The sequence below is a fragment of the Aethalodelphis obliquidens genome, unplaced genomic scaffold (assembly GCF_003676395.1).
Source record: "Aethalodelphis obliquidens isolate GAN/ISIS:26980383/991018 unplaced genomic scaffold, ASM367639v1 scaffold65, whole genome shotgun sequence".
Classification (NCBI taxonomy): domain Eukaryota; kingdom Metazoa; phylum Chordata; class Mammalia; order Artiodactyla; family Delphinidae; genus Aethalodelphis; species Aethalodelphis obliquidens.
The window spans coordinates 6,896,198-6,909,450 of NW_020838009.1; the positions used below are offsets into that span (position 1 = coordinate 6,896,198).

A 13,253-nucleotide genomic window follows, 5' to 3' on the forward strand; every position below is an offset into this window, starting at 1 on the left:
CAAACAAGGAACTATTAGGGAGATTGATAAAGATTGGAAGGAACTAGATCCTACCTGGCCTGCATGTCTTTCACGCTTTACCGTGTATTAGACCACGATTGGAAGACTAAGTTGAGGAATGACATGAGACAATTCCTAAGTTAGGAAAATCACTTCTACTACTCTTTGGAGATGGGCTTGAAGAACGCAAAGTAGACCTGAGGGTACCAGTTTAGAGGCCATTTCAATTCATTCAGATGAGAGATGATGGTGGCTGTTATGGACTGGATCGTGCCTGCCTTCCCCACAGCTTCAGAGACGGAAGTCCTAGCCTCCAGCGCCTCAGAATGTGACTGTATTTGGAGAGAGGGTCTTTGAAGAGGTAATTAAAGCAAAATGAGGTTATTAAGGTTGACCTTAGTTCAGTAGGACTGGTGTCTTTATAAGAAAGCAAAATGTGGACATATACACATACAGAGGGAAGGTGCAGATACAAGGAGGACACAAGCCAAGGACAGAGGCCTGGAATAGACCCTTCCCTCATAGTCTCAGAGAGAACCAACCCCGCTGACCCCTTGATCTCAGACTTCTAGCCTCCAGAATGGTGAGAAAATAAATGTCTGTTGTTTAAACCCCCAGCCTGTGGTGCTCTGTTATGAAAGCCTCAGGGAACCAATACAGTGGCCTAGACCAAGCTGGAGGTAATAGAAATGGGGGGGAAAATTCACAAGACTTTTGGGTACAGAATCACAGATGTACTGATGAATTATCCAATGTAATCATACGATGAAGTAAGAGGTATAAAGATCAGAAAAGAAGACACAAAGAGTCACTAGTTGCTGGTGACACAATTGTTGCCGTAGAGTCTAGCCAACAGCTGTGAGTAAGCTGGACATGAGATCACCGTTAGTATGATCACTGATGTTTGGACTTTCTATAGCCATTTCACTTAATGTTTTCTATTTACCAATTGAAAGACCCAGGACCAGCAAGAGACCTGCTTTTAAAGAACTAAGGGCGGTCACGAGGATTGGGAAAGTCTTCAAAAAGTGAACAAGGGAAGTGGTAGAAATTCAGAGTCTCAAAAAAAAAAAAAAAGTCATAACGAGGATAACTATCTAACAAAAAGAGCTTCTTTGGTCATGAGCTTCCTGCCCTGAAAAGACTTAATCACAGACTGAGAGACAAAAGTGATGCCATTTCCCGTTGCGGAGCACAGGCTCCGGACGCGCAGGCTCAGCGGCCATGGCTCAGGGACCCAGCCGCTCCGCGGCATGTGGCATCTCCCTGGACCGGGACACGAACCCGTGTCCCCTGCATCGGCAGGTGGACTCTCAACCACTGTGCCACCAGGGAAGCCCACCTTGTGGATTTTAAGTGCTGATACAGGCAACCATCTCCTGGGCCTGGCTATCAGCTAAGGAGATAGCATATTAGTGAATGCAGTGTAAATACAACTTACTGAAGACACTCACCAATGACTGAGGCTACCAAATCCAGTTTCTTGCTATGGTCAGTCATTCTCGTGTATTTGGTTGTACGTCAAGCACACGGTCATCTCACCTTATTCTAGGCCAACCAATAGAGAAGTGAAATGTCCTTTGAATCACTATTAACATGTATCCAACGTTCGCTGTTTTTTCAGCTATATTTCCCACATATGTTTCCATTTTCTATTTAGACTCATATTACTCTATGGCCGTTTTGTTCCCAGGTTTGATTACAGAACAAAGCAGTCCCAAAGAGTGTGTGAAATTGCTCTGCACCTCGCATGCTGTAAAAGTTGGGTACGGGCTGTGGTTCATGAATTACTCAACATTCATAAAACCCTTCCAGACTTGTCTTGCAGTATTTCTTGCCAGGAAATTGCTCGATCGCCAGATACCTGATGTTTGTGATTAGCAAAAATAAGCTTTCTTAGAGTTGAGATGTGTGTGTGTGTGTGCGTGTGCGTGTGTGTGTGTGTGTTTTCAGTTGGGGTTGCTTTTTCTTTTTTCAGTTTTAAGATATTTACAAAGCATTCTTCACGTTGCAAATGTAAAAATGCAAACTAAAGTTTCCCTCCTGACATTCTGTACAAGCTTATAAAAAAAGTGTTGCAGCCACAAAAACTCCAGCCTGCAACTCCATTCTGCAATTATGGTTTGCAATAACTCTGGAAGTCATATGCCAAGAAAGGATTATGAGCTGATCTTTAACGCTCTGACACTTCAGCAGGGAAAAGCAGTTGCCCAAGTGCCAATCTGCAGGATCCCAGCCCAGCTCAAGCCAGACCATGAGCCCTTTGAAAGGGAAACAGATTTCAGTGACCATATGTGCAATTATTATTCATCCCCGTGATGACTGAATAAAGAAGTGGGTTGGCCTGTCTGGACTCCCATGTGCTGAAGCCAGGACAGGCTGATTTCACTTAACCCCCATGCAGGTCCCACCTGCCCCAGAACTACCGCCAAGAAGGTGGGGATGGGGTGGACTCTCTTAGGAGACCTTAGGCCAGGATCACCAGGTAAAGATTGCATCACCCAAACATGTGTCACCCAAATGGAGACACACGGCCCCTTCCTTAGACAATGTGTTCTTAGTTCACTTCTTCATTGCCCTTCCACCTGAAACCCTTGGCTTTCAACTGAGATGAATCCTGCCTTTATCTCCTAGTTCTTTTTTTTTTTTAAGGCAAGACCCGGATGGAAAAGTCTCATTAGTATCATACCAGGTATTTATAACAGCAACGCAAACCAATGAACCAAATTAAGGGAGTTTTGGCTCCTCCTGCTTGCCAAATCTGGCTGAAAGTCAGGTCTCCCCTGCTTTTGCCTTCATCTAATCTTGGGTTAAAAGATAAATAAGGCACCACAACTCCTCGGTTATCTTAGAGCTTCATCCCTAATGACCTTACCACATCTCCAAATTGTCCTGGACCTCCACAAGCATCCTCAATCAGGTCATATAACAACTGCTGAAACATCTCTGATTCTGGTCCTGTCCATTCCCGTTTCAGAGTGGACACTTCACAAAGCAAATCCTGGGCAAGAACTTGCTCCAGTAATAATGCCAGCTGTGTAGTCACATGCAAATGATATGCTATCCAAATTGAAAAACTTCAGAATCCCTGATTTGAAAAAAAAAAAACACAAAAAAACACCAAGACACACTAACCAGCTAATTTATTCTCTAACAACTTTCCGCACCATGTAGTTTTTTCTAATTCTAGAAGCGTAGATACCTGTAGCACAGTTGCCATAAACATTTTCTGTCCTGCAATATCTATTTATTTCCCACTGACAGACACGACTTACCCCCTCATTTGTTCATGCCTTAACTTAAGTCGGCAAACACTTACTGAGCCCGTACTACATCCCAAACACTGTTCTAAGGAAATGCAGACACTGAGATAAAAAGGAGGCTGGAGTTGCCTTGAGGCGCTGTCTGGCTTCAAGGAAGCTCCCAAGTAAGTTAATCGGCAATTGGAATCATTTTCAATCAAATTCAATTATCTTAGTGCCTCATCGGAATAATAAGAAGTATAAATTCCCATGGAGGGAAATTGTAAAAATGCTCTTAAGGGCAGCTGTGGCAGATTGCTGTAGGGAAACCTACAATTTAGCACAGGTTGGTTCTAAAGCAAAGAATAAAGATTCCAAATAATGTCGTTCTCCTCAGAGATCTAATGTCCCTTAATGAAGGTGTGGATTTCAGATATCCTAAAACTTTACAAAAATTCTTCTAAGGAACAATGCTACTAAGACAGCAACCCAGGGAGCGGCCGTACCACCAGGAATGGCATCACCTGATAGCTGTCATTTTCCAGATATGGAAAAACTAGGAGAGTAAGGAACGACAACAAAAAACACATGCAATTTTGTTTAATATAGTTCCTTCTTTTAAAATAGAAATAAAATACTTGCACGTTACTCTATGCTTATAAAATTGAGAAAGATACTTCTGTTCAACGACAAAGATGCTATGAATATTCCAGCCACTAAGATTCATTGCTACCTGACTCTGATGTCTTTACCTGACACATTTCCTTCTGCCCTTTGCACAGCCCTCCACTCCCTTCACTGCCTCCTCGACCCCCGACACCCCACCCCGCGGGGTCTTTATCTGTTTAGCACAGTAATTGGCAAAACATGATCGCAGCCCACCACCTGGTTTTGCACCGCGTGTGAGCCAAGAAGACTTTTTACACTTTTAATCATTGGGGGTATGGGATTGTGTGAAATTTCAATGCGAGTGCCATAGACGAAAATCAACAAACGGGGGTACCTGTGTTCTAATAAACTTTCTTTACTGGCTGCTTTTGCACCACAGTGGCTGTGTTGAGCGGTTGGTGATAGGGCCTCATGGCTCTCAAAGCCCAAACTGTGGACTGCCTGGCTCTTGACGGAAAAAGCTGGACGACTCATGGTTTAATCTAACCCTATTCTTTTCCTTGTACTTGGTCTCACAGGTTGGCTCTGTTTGTGTCTCTAGCAGGTCTGTTTCACTTCTCTGGCCACAAAAGGGGCGCATTCAGCACTTCTTCTACCACCTTGAGCGTTGGACTCGTACACCCAGCTACATTCTCCCAAAGGTTAAGTCGCCAGCCCTTCCTGCTCGCTCCGCCTACCCAACCTGTAGGCTTTTTCTTGTCTTGGTGACTCGCACAGAGGCCATGCTCTGTCCTTTTATCTCTTGCACAATCTTTCTCCCTTCTAGAACTCTGCTGTGTAGTCTTTCTACAGCCTTCTCTGCCAAGAGATTAATGGGCTTGATCCCAATGGTGCTGGGCTCCCATGTCTCTTTCCTCATCTTCCAAGGCTCACCCAGATGAAGACACATGGCCGTTTCCAGTGTGACCTTAACTCGCTTCCTCCTTGGCCTTCCACCTGAAACTCTTGGCTTCAGTCAAAATTTCTGTGGGCTCCAAACATCTTTTACTTTCTCTAAATATTTTAACACAACTAATCAAAACAAAACTGCTTTTAGTGGGTGCAGGTTTCTTTTCCTATGGTAAACTATTTGGAAGTGTTTGTCACAGTAGTTCTGTTAAAGCCACATGGTTAAGACACAGCTATGACTAATGTTGTCAACATTCCTCCTGTCCCTCAAAGTTGTTCTCCTCAACAATTTTTAATTTTCCATGGAAATGGATGAGCTGGGAGGGTGCAGAGGACCATGAATCAGGGCTATCAGCTGATAGTGCTTTCTGCAATTCCTTACCCAACTCCAGGACTGAGCAGTTTGACTCCATGGACTACTTCCTTTCCTCTTTGTCCCTACACACTCTGTTTAAATAGAGGGAGTAACAACTGAGGAAGGACCCAAGAGCAGTTATAGAAGTAGGAAGAATAGGAGTGAGAGACCCTGATCATCTCCCAGGAAATAAGTTGAGTTTTTGGTATTTGAGGTGGGGGGATTAGAAGAAAAGGTGTACTCTATTCACAAGAAGGTTGGCTGAGCTGCAATGCTCTTTATTACTTTTGCAATTTAAAAAACAAGAAACAATTTGTTATTTTAACCTTCTTCCACACGAGTATGAACAGAAATGTGGCCGTAAATTGTCAAGACCTAATCTGCTCAGTAGATGGTCATTAATTCTAGTCCCAATTATATCAATAAAAGATTAACTTGTTTGGCTCTCAGTGTGTTAGAACCAATACTCCTCAATGAGAGCAGGATACTCCCCCCTCACAAGGGAGCAATAGGAAACTGAAACCTCAGCAAAGTCAGGGGTGCAGTGTGGACAACCAGACTCCGGGAACTTCTCATCTTGACATGTTCTACATGCAAATTCTACTGGAATCGTGCTCTATTGAATGGTTTGCTGTATTGACAATCCTGAGAATACCAAGCGTACCATCAGTAATTCCTAGCCATTCTTGAACCTGTGGGATCCTCTTCTGGGACATAGAAGCCATTGGATCATGAGAAGTGATGCTCTAATGTACTGGGAACCCCCGGACCCTTCAGACACATTTATCTGTGCAATCAGTATTACTTTCATACAAAAATCTACAAGTGGAGGGGGGGGCTTGCCGGGTGGTGCAGTGGTTGAGAGTCTGCCTGCCGATGCAGGGGACACGGGTTCGTGCCCGGGTCCGGGAAGATCCCACATGCCGCCGAGTGGCTGGGCCCGTGAGCCATGGCCTCTGAGCCTGCGCGTCCAGAGCCTGTGCTCCGCAACGGGAGAGGCCACAGCAGTGAGAGGCCCGCGTATTGCAAAAAAAAAAAAAAAATCTACAACTGAGGACCTGGGAAGCCACCTAGATCTTGTCTTTCCTATGGGTTATATAAACATATACTGTTTCCTTTTCCAAATGACCACACATACACTAATGGGGATCACTAGCTCTAAAAGCAACTATAAGTTCCATGTAAGGAAAATTCCAATGTCAGAGCTTTCTCTCTACATTCTTCAAGTGAATCCAACTCTTCCATGCCAAAGAGTTAAAATAGAGAGATGATCATTAAAATTTAAGAGAAAGAAATTTTAGAAAGTCTATGTAATGCCAATCTAGATTATGTACAACTGTAAATAATCTCTAGCAGCTTAAGCAAATAAGGGGTTATTTTTCTCACATAATAAGTATAATCCTATATAGGCAGTCAGTGTACCAGGAACCATCTCCCTGTCCACTCCACCATCTTTAGCATGTGTGTTGCCTCATGATCAAAAGAGGGCTGCTCCAACTCCAGCCTCAATACTGTGTTCCAGGCAGAAAAATAAAATGCAGCAGAGGGAAGGGAAACAGAAACCAAATGAAAAGAAAAAGAAGAAAACTAAAACACTTATCATACATATATCCTTCGCTGACTTCTGTTCTTATCTCATTGTCCATAATTCTATCCCATAGCCATCCCTAGCTTCAGTGCAAATTGGAAAAATGAGTATTTTATCTGGACGTATCCCAGAGTTGCCATTCTGCTAGTGAGGAAGAAAGGGAGAGCGGAAATCGGGTAGACAACTAGAGGTGTCTGACACACATACATAATTTCCAATGGAGAGGTCACAGACAACATGTTTATCCGTAGCTATCTATAGCTTTAGGCAGGGATTCTGATCACAGTGTTTCCATGTGATATCAAATATCTAGCTATATTAAAACCATCTGAACTATGTTCACATTCAACAGATGTTTGGCATGTTGGAACCCCAGTCTCCACGTGCTGATTTTAACCTAGCCATCCTTAAAACAATGGTTCTCCGGGTTATGGAATTAAAATGAAGTTCTCCCCGTATTTGCCAGTGATTGTGTCAAAACATGGAAAGAATGTATGGAATGATCCGTAAAAATAAAGAAAATAATTTTGTTTGATGTGTGATATAGTAAGAATTGCTCTGAACAAAAGGCCAAAGCCGAAATTTTTGCAAGTGGAAGATGAATTCATTAATTATTTTTGAAACCCTAGGGTTAGTCATGCTTGCCCAGCTCTACACATCTTGGGATCCTGCACTGCCAGATCTCAAGGAGTGGCGGGGGGGGGGGGGGGGGGGGGAGTTTCAGATTCATATAGAAGCTGACTGAAAATCCAACCTTCTCCAAGGATGAGGTTTGGCTGACTGGATTTGCTGTGCCTTTACAAAATTATTTTATTTTTTTACGTCCGGATTTAGTTGAGACTCTGGAGTTCTGATTGCATCTGAAGTTCACACAGCTGGCATTCATTTCCACCTACTAATTTAAATAACACCATTACCTGCTACCTTTCCCTCTATGAGAACAGAAGTGAATACATTTAGATGAAATGAAATTTTTTTATGAGTCTGGGAGAATACCTACCATGAACCAGATCCTGTGCTAAACTCTTTGCATATTTGCAAAGTAAAATGATACCTTAGTGTGTGAGTCCTTTGGGAAGAGAACTTTTTAATGACAAGGTCAGCCATGCTTAAAAAGTCTAAACCGACCTGAGAAGTTGAGTTGTACTACAACACACCTGAACAGAGGTTCTGTATTACTTTTGTGATTAAAAGAGGTCAATGTCATCCAAAAAGCTTGGTGGTGAGCTCAGTTCAGCTATTTCTCTTCAGGCCTTTCTGTTTTTTCCCTCTTGCTGAATTTTATGAAGTTTCTTCTCCAATTTCTTCTAATGGATCCAAACTGGAAAGATATTATGTGTTGTTTTCTTGACAAATTACAGTTCCATGTATGAGTGTGTTGGGGTGGATACTAATTTAATTTGATATTTCTAGATGTTCTTATCCACAGTTGTGGGATAAAGGCTTTGTCCCCATTTTAAATGCTCAACCCTATAGTCACATAGGTCAGAAAGTTTGACCAGCAAGTTCTATAAAACATTCTAGCTACAGAAAATTTCTATGTAATGTAAGGTATTTCAGAGCACGAAAAAGAATAGAAAACTCCCCCAGTTGATTTTACTGACCTAGCAAAACCTTTATAGAAAAACCAGGCAAGGATAACTAAAAAAGGAAGACTGTAAATCACTTCCCTTACAATGATAAATCGTCTAAACAAAATGTTACCACCTCAAATGCAGTAGCAAATTAAAAGAATATGGCAACCAAAATGCAGTCCCCAGAATACAAGAAAGATTCAGAATTAGGAAATCTGGTAAATATAATTTAAATATAAATTTATACATGATAATTATATAAGACCACTTCTCTTTGGAGCAGAAGAGGAGAGGAAAGGAAAGTTCATCACCCGGTTGGGAAACTTGAGAAGGAAAGACCGAGGATGAAGAAGCCAAGTTGATGATTTCATTTTTCCCCCATGTTGGCAAAATTTTAAAAGGTTGATAATATCCAGTGTGGTCAAGCAGGTGGGGAAACAAGTATCTTCACACTCTAATAAGTGAGTGTATATTGGTAAAATCTTCACAAAGGTCCATTTAGCAGCTATCTATCAAAATGTAAAATATATGTACCCTATTGACTCCACAATTCAACAAAGTAATCCATCCTGAGGAAATATTTGCATATGGGTATAAAGATTAATAAAGATTCTTATTTCTGTATTGAGAAAAATAGGGAAAACTCTAAATGTTCATCAATAAAGAAATTGTGATATAAATATTGATGCATTCTTAAAACAGAATAATCCACAGATGATTATTATTATTAGAATGAGGTAGGCTTTTACAAACTGGCAATGGGACATCTGAGACATTTCGTTGAGAGATTAAGAATTTGCAGAGCAATAAATATAAATAATGGTCCCAATTCTATATATAAAACCTCTTCTCGAGTGTGTGTACTTGTACGTACACACATAGCAGTGGGATTCATTGGGAGTACAGGGTATAAACGGGAACTTTCACATTTCATGTCTGTATTGATTGAGTTGTATTGCTCTAGGTATGTGTTACTGTTGCATTGGAAAATAAAACAATACAAATGAAAGTAACAAGAATTTCAGGTCGATGAGAAGGAACTGTTCTTGGAAACTCTGCCTATTAGTCTTCACCTCACTCTGGACAGACTAAGAGAAGGGGTTGTTGGAAGTAAATGATTCAGTGTTACTTGGGGAAAGAGACTCTGTGCCTCAGGAAAACCAATCAGCTTCAGTATCTTTCATTTTCTGTAGGCAACAAAAAACAATTTAGCTCCTAAACAGATACCCCAGTAGAAAAAGTTAGTGTATAGGGAAAGCCCCCTACTCGAGAAATAGCACAAGGTGGGAGGTTCCCAGAGACCTAATCTTGGAATAGACTGCGAGGCTGTTCTTTGGAGATATAAGCTTTCCTCCACCTACCCCAGTCCACTGGAAAATGGGACCTCAACATGAACTGGGTGGGCTCTCCTGAGTTCTTGGTGACCCAGTTCAGGTGTGACTTTGGGTGTACCTTGTGACCTTAACAACACCTGTAAAGCCAGATCAAAACATGTGGGTGTCCCAGGGAAACTAATCATTGTCACCCTTCAGAAATAATGTTCTTTAAATATTTGTTTTACATCCATTTATTTACAGTCTGAGCACTGCAGGGGAAAGGGAGAGAAGTCTGTGGGTGGTGGGCAACAAGCAAGGTCTTCTCTACTGTTCTGAGTAATTTACTTCTGACTTTGAAATTGCACAGATCACTCAGCAAAACAAAGCCCCTTCAGTAACTAGGCCTACCCTTCTTATAAGACAATAAACAAACCTGCTTCTGAAGATTCTAACCCCAAACCTAAGTGGCTCATGACATTAGATCTTCTGGCCATACTTGTTACTCCCCGTGAATGAACTCTGGCAAATACAGTTTTCTCCATCTTTGTCACATCTTCCATGGTTGCATTAGTTTTCCATTGCTGCATCACAAATGACCACACACTCAGAAGCTTAAACAGCACGCATTTACTATCTCACGTTTTCTGTAGGCTAGAATCCAGGCACAGCTTAATGGGATTCTCTACTTCATGGTCTCTCCAGGTGGAAAGCCAGGTGTCAGCCAGGACTGGGATCTCACCAGAGGCTCAGCTGGGGTAAGATCCACTTCAAGGTAAGATCCACTTCCCCAGTTTGTTGCAATATTCATCTCATGGCTGTAGGACTGAGCTCCCTGCCTTCTTGCTAGCTGTTGGCCATCGGTCTCTCTCAGGTCCTAGAGGCTGCTCCCAGTTCCCTGTCACGTGGTCCCTCTAGTAAGTAATAAGCTTACTTATTCAAAAATGGCAATGGAGGGCTTCCCTGGTGGCGCAGTGATTGAGAGTCCGCCTGCCGATGCAGGGGACGCGGGTTCGTGCCCTGGTCCGGGAGGATCCCACATGCCGCAGAGTGGCTGGGCCCGTGAGCCATGGCCACTGAGCCTGCGCATCCGGACCCTGTGCTCCACAGCGGGAGAGGCCACAGCAGTGGGGGGCGGGCGTCCCAAAAAAAAAAAAAAAAAAAAAAAAAATGGCAATGGAGGCCACTGCCCTTGGTCATGGGGTGGTTGCTGCGTCCGAAGCTGCAGCATTCATGATGAACTTACTTCCGATTGTGGGTGACCACTGGGTACATATTCTTGTCCCTATTAGATTTGTCTTTGAATGTCCTCTAGACAGACAGAGTGGTGAAAAGCTAACTGCCTTCTGCAACAAGAATCTGTTACATAAAAGAGAACTGAGACCCAATGAAGAAGTCACCTGGAAATAAAAGCTGTGGCTGAATTACAGAATGTTCACCTTTTTTAAATCATAAGAGAAATAAAAACACGTTCATTTTTTTTTAAATAGCAATGGAGAATCACTCTTGAATATATTTGTACGTACACACACACGCACTGTAGCATGATGATAGGTGTAACGTCTTGTCACTTTTACTATAGTCTATTATTTTATATTAGTTTGAAGCAAGTCACAGGTTTCACTCACATTCAAGGGGAGATGATTATAGACGTGAACATAAACTCTTCAATAACTGGAGCCACCCTAGGGTCTATCTGCCACAGTGGTGTGGTGTTGGTACCACTGATGGATCAGTGCCCTAGGAACCGATTGACTGGTCTACTCCTTCATCTAGTTCTGGAGGGATGATGCAAGTCAGGACTAAATTATTCCCTCTCCCTAAGTTCATGACAACTTCTTCTTTCATTCCTTAGTAGATTAATGTGTTCACTTAAAAATGAGAATGGATTTTCAAGTTTTACACAATTTAAATGCTTCAGTAAAGACAAGTATTTGAACTTTATTTCTTGGCCTTTGCTTCTGAGCAACGGCTGTTAATATTTACCCATAAGTCAACTCAGTTCTGCTTTTTCCAGTTTCCATTGAAGGGTGAAACTCATTCATCTCAGTGCATTTGATACTATTGTCAATGAAATCTCTGGAAATGCAGTGTGATGTGGTAAGCCATCCATTAGGCCTCAATTTTACTTAAAATCACAGCCTGCAAAGTATCATGCTTCAATTTAAAGAAATAATGGCTACAAAAACCAATGCTGATAGCGATCCCTAGAGAAATGAAGGAGTGTGTACCCGTGATATTGGCACCTTCTCAAGAGAAGAAAGTTTTTAAATGAAGAGGCAGGATGACTAATGTTTCCATGGGTAAAAGATCATTTCTTTCCATAGAAAGAAAAAGCCACTTGGCTCTCAACAAAGATCAGGAGATTGAAATTGAAGAAAACAAAGTGAATAAACATGGAAAGGATATCTGGAGTCATAAAGGATAAATTTGTTCCCCAAATCACAAATACCCTCAAAAACAGAAACAGGACACCACCTTAAGGGAAAAATTTTATTTATCCAAAGGAGACAAAGGCTCAGTAGGGGAAGCTAACGGGGGACTTATTAGCATAGCATAGCAGAGACCTCATTGCAGCGCCCTTTTTTTATGTCTTTGGAGCGGTAGCCTAAAATGGGTGGTGGCATTGCTCCCTTCTTTCACTGAGGCACTGCTCTCCCCTTTATTTTATACACCATACCCTCCCCTTGGATTCCAGGAGGGAAAGCCATGGCAATAGCTCTATTTGCCCACATCCATCTACTTCCTAAGGTCATTCATGGCATTGACCTTTCCTTTATTGGCTGCCAAATGGCTATGACCTCAAGCCCTTGCCTCTCCCAGTTACAAAGAGATTTTTTGGGTAGTTCTGATGGGGACGTTGGCCACTTCACATTGGCTGAACCATAGTCTGGTTTGGATTTCTTGAAGGAGTGGGAGAAGTGCCAATCGAGAAGGTCCTCCAGGGGCTTCCCTGGTGGCGCAGTGGTTGAGAGTTCGCCTGCCGATGCAGGGGACACAAGTTCGTGCCCCGGTCCGGGAAGATCCCACATGCCGCGGAGCGGCTGGGCCCGTGAGCCATGGCCGCTGAGCCTGCGCATCTGGAGCCTGTGCTCCGCAACGGGAGAGGCCACAACAGTGAGAGGCCTGCGTACCACAAAAAAAAAAAAAAAAAAAAGAAGGTCCTCAATGTGTCTGTACAGCTGTGGTACTCTTGCCTATTTTCCAACTTTCAAATAGATTTTTCATTCCTTTATATTTTGGTTATTCCAATGGGAAAAAGAGATTAGGGAATTAAAGATTAGTTCAAATCACCATCTCGAACTGGATGTTGCAGATTCTTTTTATATCAACACCCTATTTTTAACTATTTATTTATTCTTGAATGAGGAAAGGGGAGGTCCATCCTTGACATCTATTTGCCTAGAATCGTGGAGAAGACACTTACTGTGTAACCCCGTACTTCACTGCCTTCCTGTGAGCATGCCCAGTTCTGCAGTCTGAAGCGTGTGGGTGGGCCCTGGCTGAGGAAGGACCTTAGTCTCCAAGCCACCTCACTTCAGTGTGTGTTGAGGGACAGTTTTCTACATTAGGATGTCAGAAGTTCTGCTTACCCTCATATCCACACCAGGTGTGTGGTGTGGT

General features: G+C 42.6%; 1 pseudogene; it reads left to right on the forward strand.

Annotated features, from left to right (window-relative positions):
- Positions 1-10,835: 10,835 nt before the first annotated feature.
- LOC113610729 (NADH dehydrogenase [ubiquinone] 1 beta subcomplex subunit 1 pseudogene) lies at positions 10,836-11,110 on the forward strand (annotated as a pseudogene).
- The last annotated feature ends 2,143 nt before the right edge of the window (positions 11,111-13,253 follow it).